The sequence below is a fragment of the Muntiacus reevesi genome, chromosome 8 (genome assembly GCF_963930625.1).
Source record: "Muntiacus reevesi chromosome 8, mMunRee1.1, whole genome shotgun sequence".
Lineage (NCBI taxonomy): Eukaryota > Metazoa > Chordata > Mammalia > Artiodactyla > Cervidae > Muntiacus > Muntiacus reevesi.
The window spans coordinates 7,867,235-7,882,233 of record NC_089256.1 but is presented as its reverse complement, the minus strand read 5'-3'; the positions used below and the strand labels follow the sequence as shown (position 1 = coordinate 7,882,233).

At 43.4% G+C, this 14,999-nt stretch overlaps 1 protein-coding gene across 5 annotated transcripts in view; it reads left to right on the top strand.

Annotated features, from left to right (window-relative positions):
• Positions 1-14,999, top strand: part of ZBTB38 (zinc finger and BTB domain containing 38) — a 132,043-nt gene that overhangs the window by 41,031 nt on the left and 76,013 nt on the right. For 4 of the 5 annotated variants that reach the window (XM_065942229.1, XM_065942233.1, XM_065942234.1 and 1 more), the window contains exon 1: positions 13,899-14,298. The gene's annotated coding sequence lies outside the window, so the exon portion shown is untranslated. Of the gene's footprint in view, positions 1-13,898; positions 14,299-14,999 lie in introns of those variants that run through there. The other variant, XM_065942231.1, reaches the window with a different exon arrangement.

The window sequence follows — 14,999 nt, the reverse complement described above, 5'->3', positions numbered from 1 at the left end:
ATCACTTCTTCATATAGTTGCTTACAGAAGCATGCATTTTGGTTTTTAAAGAGAGCAAACTTTTCCCCTGTAGCCTACCCCACAGACTTTCACTCAAGGACCACTGTCAGGACCATAGCACATATCCATGCCTCAGCTTGGGTACGCCGAAAATGTGCTTGTCTGACATTGTCATCTTCTATGATGGGTGGTGGTCTCTGCCATCAAGAAGGAAGAGAGAGGGGGATACTTTGGGGCAGGCAAACAACAATGATTGCTACAAGGGCCAAAGAAGACTCAGGATGGAGCAGCATTCTTAGTCCAACAAAGGACAGTCTTTCCTGGAGATAGCAGTGACCAGGACAGTCGAGTGGCACAGTGAGGTCAAGAAGGATGAAGACCAAGAAAAAGGTGATGGCATTGGTTCTTGGTTACTGAAAGTGAAAAAGTGAAAGTGAAAGTCGCTTAGTTGTGTCCAACTCTTTGCAACCCCATGGACTGTAGCCTGCTGGGTTCCTCTGTCCACGGAATTCTCCAGGCAAGAACACTGGAGTGGGTAGCCTATCCCTATCCCTTCTCCAGGGAATCTTTTTGACCTAGGGATCAAACTGGGGTCTCCTGCATTGCAGGTAGATTCTTTACCAGCTGAGCAACCAGAGAAGCCCTTAATTATGTTGTATATCTTTAATTATCATCTTCTAGAAAGAGGTCAGAAGAAGGTAGTAGATTGCAGAGCTTTGAGAAAAGAGATAGATGGTAAAAAAATAACAAAAGAAAAAGTACAAAACCTTTTAAACAGAAAGCAGGAGAGAGATTGGGCAACAAGATCAAATGAAAAGTGTTCTTCAAGACGCAAAGACTCTTGTGGATAGCAGGATAACTTATCAGATATTCATTTGTGGTTTTTGTTCTCACTACCATAGGTCATAATCGTGGAGATTTAAATAATGGAGTAAAAATAATTGAAAATATATTCCAAAATTAGGAGTGCATTTGTTTTTCTGTTTGTTTGTTTCTAATTTTTTTAATTTATTTCTGGCTGTGCTGGGTCTTTGTTGCCATGCACGGGCTTTTCTCTGGTTGCGGCGAGTGGGGGCTGCCCTCCAGTCTTGATGCGAGGGCCTCTCGTTGCCGTGGCTTCTCTTGGGGAGCACGGGCTCCACAGCACAGGCTCAGGAGTTGTGGCGCATGGGCTTACTTTCTCCACTGCGTGTGGGATCTTCCTGGATCAGAGATGGAACCCGTGTCTACTGCATTGGCAGGCAGATTCTTTACCACTGAGCCACCAGGGAAGCCCAGGACTGCATTTGCTTAACATTAAAAATCAAAGAGATTTTAGAGAAGACAAAAAGCACAAAAGCCATAAGAGAAAGCGTTTGGTGACAGATTTAAATGTGTTGGACATGTTAAAATATACTACACATAGCATCAAAAGGTCAACGATAAAGTAAAGTATGTATTTGCAACATACAGCTACTATGTGCCTAAAATACCTGCTATAAAAGAGCACCTGCAAATTGATAAGAAAAGAACAAATCAACAGAAAAATAGGCAAAGGATACAGAAAGGCAATTCACTAAGGAGACATACAAATGATCAATAAAATTACTAAAAGGTATTCACACTCACCCATAATACTAATACCTATTTAGTTATCACTATAATCCAGTCACTGTTCATAGAGCTTTACATCTAGTTACTTATGTAATCTTCATAGCAACCCTGTGACGGGTACTTTATCTCCGTTTGACAAATGTGAAAAGAATTAAGAATCTTAGTTAAGGAAATACAGCCATTAAGTGTCAGCATTTTGGCTTCAGACTCTGTGCTCTTAACAACTATACTTAGAGTCAAGAAAACGCGAATTAAAACAAAAACAAGATGCCAAATTTTACCCATCAGATGGGTAAAACCTAAAAAGTGTGATAATACCCAATGATGGCAAAGGCGTGAGAGGATATTTCATCTCATATGTTGCTGGTAGGAGTATGACTTGTTTCAGCTTTTTAAAAAACAATCTGTAAATATCTATTAAACTTAAAAATACACACAAAACATTTGAGTCAACAATCTCATTTGGACAACCTATTCCACAGGAGTAAAAGTATGACAGTATAAATGGAAGGATATTTATTGCAGCATTGCTCTAGTGGCAAAACAAACAGAAATACCTGGGGAAAGCTCAGTGTCCCAGAATGACTGAGCAACATGTGATTGCCCATACCAAGAGTGAGTTAGATTACGCCTTCCCAAGCTTGAATGCACCTCGTGCCATTAAAACACTCTTTAAAAAAAAAAATTTATTTATTTATTTGGCCGCGTGGGGTCTTAGTTGTGGCACCCTCATTGCATCATGCTGATCTTTCATTGTAGTTCACAGACTCGGGTGCCATGCACTGGCTTAGTTCCTCCATGGTATGTGGGATTTTACCTCCCTCACCAGGGATCGAACCCAAGTCCTGCATTGCAAGGTGGATTCCTGTGAACCACCAGAGAAGTCTCTCATTAAAACAATCTTGTTTGAGTTGGCTCCAGAAAAATAGAACTAATAGGAGATATATATGTGTGTATATATATATATATACACACACACACACACATGTGTATATATATATACATATGTACACATATATAAACAGAGAGACAGAAAGAGACAGAGACAGAGAGGATTTATTATAAGGAATTGGTCACACAATTACAGGGGCCAAGAAGTCCCCTACACCATCTTTAAGGTGTAGCGCCAGGAAAGCCAGTGGCATAGTCCTGAGAACAAGGAGAGCCCCTAATGTACATCTCAGTCCAAGGGCAGGAGAATACTGATGGCTCAACTCAAGCAGAAAGACGGAGAGAGGCCAGATTCTCCCTGTCTCCACCCTGATGTAGCAGTCACGCCCTCAACTGATTGACACTCAATCACACCGCCCATGAACCACACCAGGGAAGTCCATCTACTTCACTCAGTCTACCAACTGAAATGCTAATCTCATCTAAAACATACCCGCAGACACACTCGGAAATATTGTTTAGCCAGATATCTGGGCACCCTGTGATTCAGTCAAGTTGGCATATAAAACTGACCAGTACATTTTGGAATTTGCTAGGAAATAAAGTTTTATTGCACCACAATCAATTGAAAACCAGTATTACCTGCTATAACTAGAAAGTATCTGTAATAATTAATACAACAACAAAAGGATGTTATTTATTTCTAGTTAGATAGCATGTTACAGAAGATCCTAATCCTGAACCAGACTCCACAAGAGTGAACTTGCTACCATCAGAGAGAGAATTAAAGCCCTGCCATGTGAGGCAGGGTAATTTTTGTTGTTGTGTCCAGTCACCCAGTAGAATCCAACTCTTTGTGACTCCATGGACTGCTGCATGCCAGGCTCCCTGTCTCTTACCATCATCTCTTGGAGTTTGCCCATTGCATCGGTAATGCCATCCAACCATCTCATCCTCTGTTACAGGCCATCTAAATTACTTGAATGGGATTTCTCTGATAGCCCAGTTGGTAAAGAATCGGCCTTCAATGCAGGAGATCCTGGTTCGATTCCTGAGTCGGGAAGATCCATTGGAGAAGGGATAGGTTACCCACTTCAGTATTCTCAGGCTTCTCTTGTGGCTCAGCCGGTAAAGAATTCGCTGCAATGCAGGAGACCTGGGTTCTCCTTCCCAATCCCTGGGTTGGGAAGATCTCCTGGAAAAGGAAAAGGCTACCCACTCCAATATTCTGGCCTGGAGAATTCCATGGACTGTATAGTCCATGGGGTTGCAACGAGTCAGACACAACTGAGCAACTTTCACTTTACTTCACTTCAAGTTTCTTGGAGTCCGTGGTTACTCAGCATCCCCAACTTCTGGAAACAAACAGAAGATTATTATAATACATATAATATGACATATACAATAATATATTATAAATAGATTATTTCCATTTACTTATTTTTGTGGTGTGCCACGTGGCATACAGCATCTTAGTTCCCCAACCAGGGATTGAACCTGTGCCCCTTGCAGTGGAAGAGAGGAGTCTTAACCATTGGATGACCAGGGAAGTCTCCAGGAGATCCTTATTTTTGATCTGAAAAGAGATTCAGAATTTACTAAATTACAAAAGCAAGTTGTGAAGCAACCCAGCTTTTGTATACAATAAGCAGATTTAAAAGAATCCTCCATATGTGGATTGAGGCTTGTCTTGATGAGCACATGGAGAAGTGAATGAATATTAAGTATTACCATAGGACATTGCCATTTTTGTAAATCAGAAGTGATCTGAAGTTGGCATTTTAATATCGTCCCTCCTAATAAACCACCAAGGATGTTAACATTGATTATGTGAAAGAATGATGGAAAGTCTTTTATATTTACTTTGCTTTTAATTATAAGCATGTATTGCTCTTGTATTTCTCTCTATTCTAATTTAAAAAATACCTTAAAAAAAAAATGAAAGAGAGCAATTAGCCTAAGCTGCTGAAAACTGTGAATAAACTACAAGTCTTTGTTTACGTGTCAATTATATCTTAATAAAGCGGGGGTGGGGGAAGCTGCAAGTTCTTGGGAGGGTCACACCATATCTCTGATCCACCTCAGCACTACTGACATTTGGGACTAGATAATTCTTTGGTGGGGGAGGTGGGGAGCTGTCCTGTGTATTATAGGATTTTTAGCAGCATCCCTGGCTTCTACATATCCATGACAGTAGCATCCCCCTAACCCCAAACAAAAGACAGCCAAAAACGTCTACAGACGCTGCCGAATGTTTCCTGGGGGCAGAATCACCCCAGTTGAGAACCACTGCTCTAGTCCTCAATTTCTCATCATTGAGGGGAGACCTTGAAACAAGTGCTGTCCATGCTCCCACTAAGCACCAGCATTCTCTAATCACCACAAAGTGGAATCTATAAATATGCTTTCCAGAAGCTGTTTTCTCCAGCGCCACTAGAGGGAGCACTCTGCAACTCAAAGGACAAAACAGAGCACCCAGGGAAACTTGATTTCCCCGCGGAGGACTTGGCTGTGTCCGTTCTCAACGCGCCAGTCCTCAACAAATAGCCTTTGATGTCGAGAGTGATAACCCTTAACCACGAGGCATGGCGAGCTATTTGTCTTGTCCTTTGTGCGATAAAAGCCGTGTTGTTAGATATGGTGGAAGAGTGCAAAATGTTCTTTGCTTTCCCCACGTTGTTTGTGAGGCAGTTAGATGAATCACATCACTAAAAAGAAATTATGTGTCTCGGTGAGGAGAGGCTATGGGACAAAGAGTCTAAGAGGTGAAAGATCTAGTTCTCTTCCTGGTCCTGCCACTTCCAGGCTGTGTGATGTTGGCCAAGCCTCTTAACCTTTCTGGTTGTATGTAAGAAAGCTGAGGAGATAGGCTGAGAAGTTACTTGCTTTAGGTTCCGTACTAAGGTCAAGTATGGATTGGCTCTGACCTGCCAACTTCATGGGATGGTTGTAAGAATCAAATGAGATGGAGTAAATGAAAGAGGTTTGAAAATAGAAACCCCCATGCAAGTTCAGGGTGCGGATTTGCCCATACTGTGGGAGTGAGAAGCGGTGATGGCCAAGAGGTGGCCTGCTGGGGAGGTGGCTGGTTGCAGGGAAGGAGCCAGGTGAGAGCAGGTCACAGAGGCTACTGAAGATGCTCCTCCACCGAAGTGTCATAAGTTACAGGAAAAGGCTTCAGTGTCTCCAAATCCTTTACTGCTGATGGAACATAGGGTTACAATCCCCCGTCAAAATGGACAGGCTACTTGGAAGGGTGCTACTTTATGCTCTTAGGAGACAATAAATACCTTCATGAAAGTGAAAGATCTTACTCCAATACTGTTTTAAACTTTAAAAAAAACCTGAACCACAATAAGAAATACATTTCACAGAGTGACCGAACTCACACACATTATAAAACTGAAACAAAATTCTGATGTGTGATACACTTGGAAATTTTCTGTTTTCTTTTATTCTGTCACTTGAGACCAATGCTAGTTGTGACACAGTAGATAATGCGTCCTGACTTACAGTTTTAGAAATATTATACCAGAAGTTTTCATGGGAGGAGGGGAGGAAACAGAGGGTCCTGGTGCTAGGGGAGGGAGGAAACAGAGAGATGACTCCCAAACATGACTCAGGGAGCCTCAAAGGTGAACTTTTTGCATTCTCCTAGGGGCTGATTCTTTGAGGAGGAAGAAAAAATGAGCAACAATTTCAAATTCACCTCCATGAGTGAGGATGGGCCCTGGTCCATAGAGTCCAGGCTGGATTCTCAGAGGTCCTGATCGAAATCCTGCACCATCATCATAAAGTATAGGTGGGCATGATGTAACCTCCACCACAACAAAAAGTAAAAACCTTACATTTATTGAGCCCTTCTGATAGATTACACTTTGCGCCAAGCACTTCATATGAATGGTGGGACATAAATTAAGCTTAGTGCTCACTGATTTTCCTTTCTTTCCACTCACTAAAAAGAGTTCTGGCTTTGCCTGTCCAGTTTCTTTTCCAGCCCCATCAGAAAGAGAACTGGACAGAAGTAGAGGGACTGGAGGAATGTTGGTTAGGGCTGGAGAAAAAGCTTTGTATGGAGCTTGGGAGAGAGAAGGGGAGGCTGAAGCTGTGTGGTATAAGGGGCTTGGATACAAGGAGAAAAAGGATATTAAGAAGAATTTCAGGGGGCTCTGTATGCTGTTAGAGAAATGCAAGTATTGAATATAAATTAATCTCAATTTCTTTGTGGTGACTAGTCTGGATATCTCAGACTCTAACATCATCCTGAGACTGGCCCAGATAGGTAATGGTTTCAGTAGGGTTGCATAAGCATTATCTCTTTTAATCTTCATTAAAGACACATGAGATTTTTTTTTTTCAGATTAGAAAAGGAGGCTGATATAGGCTAAGTAAACTTAAAGGCATGCAGCTAATAAATTTGGACAAATACTCCCCAAATTGATCTATAGGTGGAATACAATCTCCATCAAAATCCCAGCTGGATATTTTCCAGAAATTGAGAAGATAATCCTGAAAATCATATGGAAATGCCAAAGATTCAGAATAGCCAAAATCATCATGAAAAAGAGCAAAGTTGTAGACTCACACTTACTAATTTCCAAACTTTTTATGAAGCTACAGTAAATAAAACAGTGTGCTGCTAGTGTAAGAACACACATCTAGATCCATGGACTAGAATGAAGAGTCCAGAGATTAATACTTATGGTCAGTTGATTTTTGACAAAGGTCAAGAAAATTCAATGGGGGAAAGAATAGACTATTTTTAAAAATCACTTTTTAGAATTTTAGATCAGTTTTAGTGTGCAGAATTCTGGTGATAGTAGTATTTTCAACAAATGGTTCTGGAACAAATAGACATACATCCATGTGAAAAGAATGAATTTGGATCTCTACCTTACATAAAAAATAAAGTGAATCATAGATCTAGAGGGCTTCACTGGCGGCTCAGCAGTGAAGAATCTGCCCTCCAATGCAGGAGACGCAGGAGATGTGGGTTCCATCCCTACGTCTGGAAGATTCCCTGGAGGACAGCATGGCAACACACTCCAATATTCTTGCTGGAGAATCCCATGGACAGAGGACCCTGGCGGGCTACTGTCCATAGGGTCGCAAAGAGCTGGACATGACTGAGGCGACCAAGCACAGGCATGTGCACATAGACCCAGAGGTAAGAACTAAAACTCTTAGAAAACTCAGGTGTAAATCTTCATGACCTTAGGTTAGACAATAGTTTCTCAGGTATGACATCAAAAGCACAAATGATAAAAGAGTAGATAAGTTAGATTTCATCAAAGTTAAAATATTTTTCTCCTTCAAAGACCATAAAGAAAAAGAAATAACTACAGACATGGATATGTATTTGTAGAACATATGTCTGATAAAAATTTTGTATCCAGAATATATTAAGAATCCCTATACATAAAATATTAATTAAAAAGACAAATAATTTAATTTAAAAATAAATAAAATATTTGTATAGACAATTCTTCAAAGAAGTTATACAAATGGCCAAGAAATTCATGAAAAGATGCTCAACATTATTAGTTATTAGGGTGAGTCAGTCAGTCCAGTGACTCAGTCATGTCTGATTCTTTGCAACTTCATGGACTGCAGCACGCCAGGCTTCCCAGTCCATCACCAACTCCCGGAGCTTGCTCAAAATCATGTCCATCTAGTCAGTGATGCCATCCAACCATCTCATCCTCTGTTGTCCCCTTCTCCTCCTGCCTTCAATCTTTTCAAGCATCAGGGTCTTTTCCAGTGAGTCAGTTCTTCAAATCAGGTGGCCGAAGTATTGAAGTTTCAGCTTCAGCATTAGTCCTTCCAATGAATATTCAGGATTGATTTCCTTTAGGACTGACTGGTTGGATCTCCTTGCTGTCCAAGGGACTCTCAAGAATCTTCTCCAATACCACATTCCTAAAGCATCAATTCTTTGGTGCTCAGCTTTCTATACAGTCAAACTCTCACATCCATACATGACCACTGGAAAAACCATAGCCTTGACTAGATGGACCTTTGTTGGCAAAGTGATGTCTCTGCTTTTTAATATGCTGTCTAGGTTGGTCATAGCTTTTCTTCCAAGGAGCAAGCATCTATTAATTTCATGGCTGCAGTCACCATCTGCAGTGATTTTGGGGCCCAAAAAAATAAAGTTTGTCACTGTTTCCCTTGTTTCCCCATCTATCTGCCATGAAGTGATGGGACCGGATGTCATAATCTTTGTTTTCTAAATGTTGAGCTTTAAGCCAGGTTTTTCACTCTCTTCTTTCACTTTCATGAAGAGGCTTTTTAGTTCTTCTTTGCTTTCTGCCATAGGGTGGTATCATCTGCATATCTGAGGTTGTTGATATTTCTCCCATCAATCTTGATTCCAGTTTGTGCTTCATCCAGCCCAGCATTTCGCATGATGTACTCTGCATATAAGTTAAATAAGCAGGGTGACAGTATACAGCCTTGACGTACTCCTTTCCCAATTTGGAACCAGTCTGTTGTTCCATATACAGTTCTAACTGTTGCTTCTTGACCTGCACACAGATTTCTCAGGAGGCAGGTAAGGTGGTCTGGTATTCTCATCTCTTTAAGAATTTCCCACAGTTTGTTGTGATCCACACAGTCAAAGGCTTTGGTGTAATCAATATAGAAGAAGTAGATTTTTTTTGGAACTCTCTTGCTTTTTTGATGATCCAACAGATGTTGGTAATTTGATCTCTGGTTCTTCTGCCTTTTCTAAATCCAACTTGAACATCTGGAAGTTCACAGTTCACATACTCTTGAAGACTGGCTTGGAGAATTTTGAGCATTACTTTGCTATCATGTGAAATGAGTGCAATTGTGCGGTAGTTTGAATATACTTTGGCCTTGCCTTTCTTTGGGATTGGAATGAAAAGTGACCTTTTCCTGTACTGTGGCCTCTGCTGGGTTTTCCAAATTTGCTGACATATTGAGTGCAACACTTTCACAGCATCATCTTTTAAGATTTGAAATAGCTCAACTGGAATTCCATCATCTCCACTAGCTTTGTTCGTAGTGATGCTTCCTAAGGCCCACTTGACCTCACATTCCAGGATATCTGACTCTAGGTGATTGATCACACTATCATGGTTATCTGGGCCATGAAGATCTTTTCTTGTATAATTCTTCTGTGTATTCTTGCCACGTCTTCTTAACATCTTCTGCTTCTGTTAGGTCCATACCATTTCTGTCCTTTATTGTGCCCATTTTGCATGAAATGTTCCCTTGGTATCTCTAATTTTCTTGAAGAGATCTCTAGTCTTTCCCATTCTATTATTTTCCTCTATTTCTTTGCATTGATCACTGAGGAAGGCTTTATTGTCTCTCCTTGCTGTTCTTTGGAACTCTGCATTCAAATGGGTATATCTTTCCTTTTTTCCTTTGCCTTTAGCTTCTCTTCTTTTCTCAGCTATTTGTAAGGCCTCCTCAGACAACCATTTTGCCTTTTTGCATTTCTTTTTCTTGGGGATGGTCTTGATCACTGCCTCCTGTACAATGTCATGAACCTCCATCCATAGTTCTTCAGGCACTCTATCAGATCTAGTCCCTTGAATATATTTGTCACTTTCACTGTATAATCGTAAGGGATTTGATTTAGGTCATACCTGGTTTTCCATATTTTCTTCAATTTAAGTCTGAATTTGGCAATAAGGAGTTCATGATCTGAGCCACAGTCTGCTCCCAGTCTTATTTTTGCTGACTGTATAGAGCTTCTCCATCTTTGGCTGCAAAGAATATAATCAATGTGATTTCAGTACTGACCACCTAGTGATGTCCATGTGTAGAGTCTCCTCTTGTATTGTTGGAAGAGGGTGTTTGCTATGATGAGTGCGTTCCCTTGGCAAAACTCTGTTATTAGGGTAATACAAATCAAAACCGAAATGATATACTACATCATACCTAGTAGGATGGCTAAAATCCAAAAAGACAGACAATAAGATTTTTGGTGTGGATGTGGAGTAGCAGAGTTCTCACACATCACTGATGGGAATGTTAAATGGTACAGCTCTTTGGGAAACACTTTAACTGTTCCTCAAAATGTTAAACATAGAGTTATCTTATGACCCAGGAATTCTACTCTTTGGTATGCACCCAAGAGACATGGAAACACATATCCACATGAAAACTTGTACTCAGATGTTCTTGGCAACACTATTTGTAACAACTCAAAATGTGTTCATAAGCTGGTGTATGGATAAACAAAACATAGTATAATCACACAATGGAATATTATTTGGGCGTGAAAAGGAATGGAGTACTGACATAGTCCACAATATGGGCGAACCTCAAGAACACTATGCTGAATGAAAGATGCCAAACACAAAAGGTCACATATTGCATGATTCCATGTGTACAAAATGTCCAGAAGAGGCACATCTATAGAGACAGAAGGTTAGTGTTTGCCCGGTGCTGGGATTTGAGGCAGATGAGTTATGACTGCTACTGGGCACAAGTGTTCTTTTGGGGATGATAAAAATGTTCTCAGGTGAGGTTATGTGGACTTCCCTGGTGGTCCAGTGGCTGAGACGCCATGCTTCCATTGCAGGGGGCCCAGGTTTGATCTCTGGTAAGGAAACTAGGTCCCACATGCTGCAACTAAGACCCAGCACAGCCAAGTAAATTAAGTAAATAAATAAAACGAGGTTTAAAAACGAGGTTATGGATCACACACTTCTGTGAATAGACTAAAATCTATTGATGTGTACACTGTAAGTGGGTTAACTTTTTGACATAAAAATTATACTGTAATCATAAAAAAATGTTTTTAAAAAGGTATTGAGATGAGAGAAATTGGAGGCAGTAAGTATAGATAAGTCTTCTAAGTCTTTGCTTTTGTTTTTGAATTCCCAGTATATAGCTGTATTTATTGCACTGAAGAGGAGGGCTCTCCAGATGGGATAGAGGTTAGTGGTGTCACTGTACTTACACCTCTGTGTCCCCAAATAGATGTTTGGCCCAATTCTCTGATTTAATCCTCACTGTTAGAATCAACCCCCACAGCAAACAATGCAAGGAGCGGCATTTCACTTGGTGCCTACTCATCGTTTCTCCGTCTTTGCTTTATCTTTCTCTTTACATTTTCTTGATCCCACAAGGTAGACTGAAAAAATAATCAGTCTCTGTTCATCTAATTAGAGACATAAACACCCGTGTATGTGAATCAAGCATGGCCACTGAGCCTTTGGGGAAACAACAGGGAGGTGCCCAGAGACATTTTCTGTAGAGAAGAAAAGAATCAGCAAGCCTGTGCCAAAAAATGACTGGAACTTCCAGCGCTTTCCTCGGCCCAAGGTCAGGCTCTGTGCGGATGCTGACAGTGATCCCGGTCCATTGTTGCTATTCCCTCCATCCAAAGCATGTGGCTTTCTCCCTTCTGAAACTCACTTCTGCGAATTCCACCTGCCTGGGGAGTCAGACCCCGAAGCACAGGTGTAATTCCTCAGAGTGGCAACTGGCAGTGGTTCCAGGAACAAAGTAACAACACAACGTCCCCATCGAACAGAGGCATCGATTTCCTGAGCCCAGGAGAGAGATCCCGTGACTGAATGCCCTGCCCCACGGTGGAAGGAAGAGCCACGGAGTGGCTTTACTGAGGCCACCAGCATCTCCCTGCCCACTGCCCACTGGGCTGAAAAGTCCTGGCTTTTGTCTTCCTCTTGGAATAACGGATAAGTACAAACCACAGCATAATGAGCCACAGCGGGAGAAGGGACCTCCAAGGTCATTCTTATCCAGGGCCCGGATAGCCCCATCATCGGATGTCCTCCTCTTGCCAGCCCTCCTCGCCCTTGCCCAGCACAGCTCCCAACGGGACTCTCACTCCATCTCAGAAGGGCGGCTGATTCCTGGCAGGGCAGTGCTCAGGGCTGTGACTGCCCCTGTCAGATCCAGTTCTGGCTCCTGTCACTCCCATCTCCTGGTGCTTTGAAACCAGATGGCAGTTCCAACACGTTCTCCAAGTCTTGCGGTCTTTGAGAATGCTCTCATGTCTTCCCTTTTCTTTTTTTAATTTGGATGCACTGGGTGTTAGTTGTGGCACGCAGGATCTTTAGTTGCAGCATGCAAAAGTTGCGAAACGTAGGATCTAGTTCCCTGACCAGAGATTGAACCTGGACCCCTGCATTGGGAGCACAGGGTCTTAGCCACTGGACCACCAGGGAAAGCCCTTCCCTGTCCTGACGTCTTCCCCAGGCTCGTGCCTTGAGCTGCACTCACCCTCCCTCCTACACCCATGAGGCCACAGGGCTATTAAGACAAGTCTAGGGCTCGGCTCCTGTCCACTGTGATCTCAGATCCTGCAATCACCACGTGCCACCCAACCTCCTGGCTCCTCACTGCCACTTGGACCTGACTGAACTTACCCCCCTGGCCACGCTGGGTATCCCACCAAGCCTCAGAAGTGGTGTTGACCCATCAGAAGAGCCTGAGGCCTCCTACCGCAGACAGATGGTACCTAATTGTTCCACTGTTTCCCTGTAGGATTAGGTTTCAACCCCATCATTACTCCCATTTCCCCTCACCTGGACAGGCTGCTCTTGGTCTATATTCCTTCATTTGCTCAGCCACTCAGCATCATGCTTGAGAACACAGGGTTTGAGATCAGACAATCTAGACTCTGCCACTAACTAGCTGTGAGTCTTCAGAGAAGTGTCTTAATCTCTCTGAGCACCTCATTTGTAGAGCTGGGAATAATAACAGTACCTGCCTCATAGTTTTGTCATGAAAACCATAAATGAAATAAGCTTTGTAAAAGCACTTAGCCCAGAGCGCCAACATTCACTACAAGTACACAATATATGTCCTCTACTATTTTATTTTAAAACTATCATTCATGTATTCACCGTGCATTTACTGCACCCTGTGGCAGGCACTGGAATATAAATCCCCCTCTTAAAGAGAGGAGTCCCCTTGAATCAGGCAGCACAAACTCACGCTGGCACCCAGAGGTCAGGGTGCAGAGGCGCAGAGTCAGGGCACAAAGGCAGAGAAGAGGCACCGAGCACTGTGTGCGGTCCAGGGAGGGTGACAGGCACCTTCCACCTTTCCCGCACTCCTTTCGAACCTCTGCGATTCCCTGGGTACGGTGGCACCAGAGGGGAGTGGGAGGTGGGGGATGCCGAAGGATGCAGTGAGAAATCCCCAGAGGAACCCCCTCCCCTGCTTCTTCTTTGGCAGAGAGCGGCCTTGCCTCTGCCATGCAGGAGGGCGATGTCCCCTGAGGAGGCCTTGCTGAATCTGCCTGGGACGGTTCCGGAAGTAGGAAGGGCGGCCGGGGGTGGGGAGGCGGCAGGAATGTTCTGGCCTGCTGCTCGTACAGGCGAGTGTCCCGAGAGGAGGGCCTCTGGACATCAAAGGTTCCTTTTGTCCCCCTCCGAGTGGCAGGGCAGACCGGCCGCTGGCGATGACTCAGGCCTGGCCCTGACGTCACCCACGCCCGGCCACTGGCCTCCCTCTGCAGCCAGGAAACTGGCTGGGGAGTGGCACTCGCAGGCTGCAGCAAATCTCAAAATAAGGAGGCAACTGCCTCTCTCCTCCTCCTCTCCATCGCCCCACAGCACACCTTGCTTTTCTTTTATGCTGCTGCTTTTGTTTTGTTTTGTTTTGTTTTGAAGCCTCACGGAAGGTTTTACTTATAGATCAACTTTCAGAATGTAGGAAGTCAGAATGGGTGACATCATCAGAAAAATATGTGAAGCTGATCTCGACCAGAAGTGAAGAACCCAGAGCAAGAAGGCGGTTAGAACTCCTGAGCCCAGGGAATTGGCAGCGTCTGGGTTTCAGAGGAGCCAGCGCCTCGGAGTAAGTGAAGGCTGCCCCCAGACCCCCTCACACCGCGCCCTTCACTGTGGGGCGCCATCTTGTTCCCTGACACCTGCAACCTGGCAGGCCCAGCCCAGGGGGAGGGTGTGGGGGCTGCATCTGGGAGACCCTCCAAACGGCACCGAGGGGACCTCTCTGATCTTTCTCTTCTCCACAGGCCCAGACCAGGACGCATTTCCTCTAAAAAAAAAAAAAAAGACACACACACACACACACACACACACACACACACACACACAGAGTAAGGCCAAATTCTGGTGGAAAGGGCCCACATCATGCCTTTCCCCGTCACCCCTCTTGTTCTGTTTCCCCTTCGTCCTTCCCCGCTAGTGCTCTGTTTTGGACGGCCAGCATGTTTGTTCAGAGTTCTGAAATGTTTGTTTCCTGGATCTTATACCAAGTCATCAGAAACAAAAATAAACCCCATTCTAGGCAAATATGTGCCCTGTGCTGTCAAGCGGTAATTTTGCACCTAACCTGCTAAAAGTTGGCAGCTCTGGTAAGAAAATGACCGCAACCTGCCATCCATACCCAGCGTGTTTCAGGTTGTCTGTGGTTGTTCCAGTCGGTGCGCCTCCACTGTGTCATCTCCCTGTTTTCAGAGAGCTTGTTTTCATTCCTGCCTGTGCCATTTGCATCTGGGATGATACGAAACACAGAGACTGATGATAATGTATCTT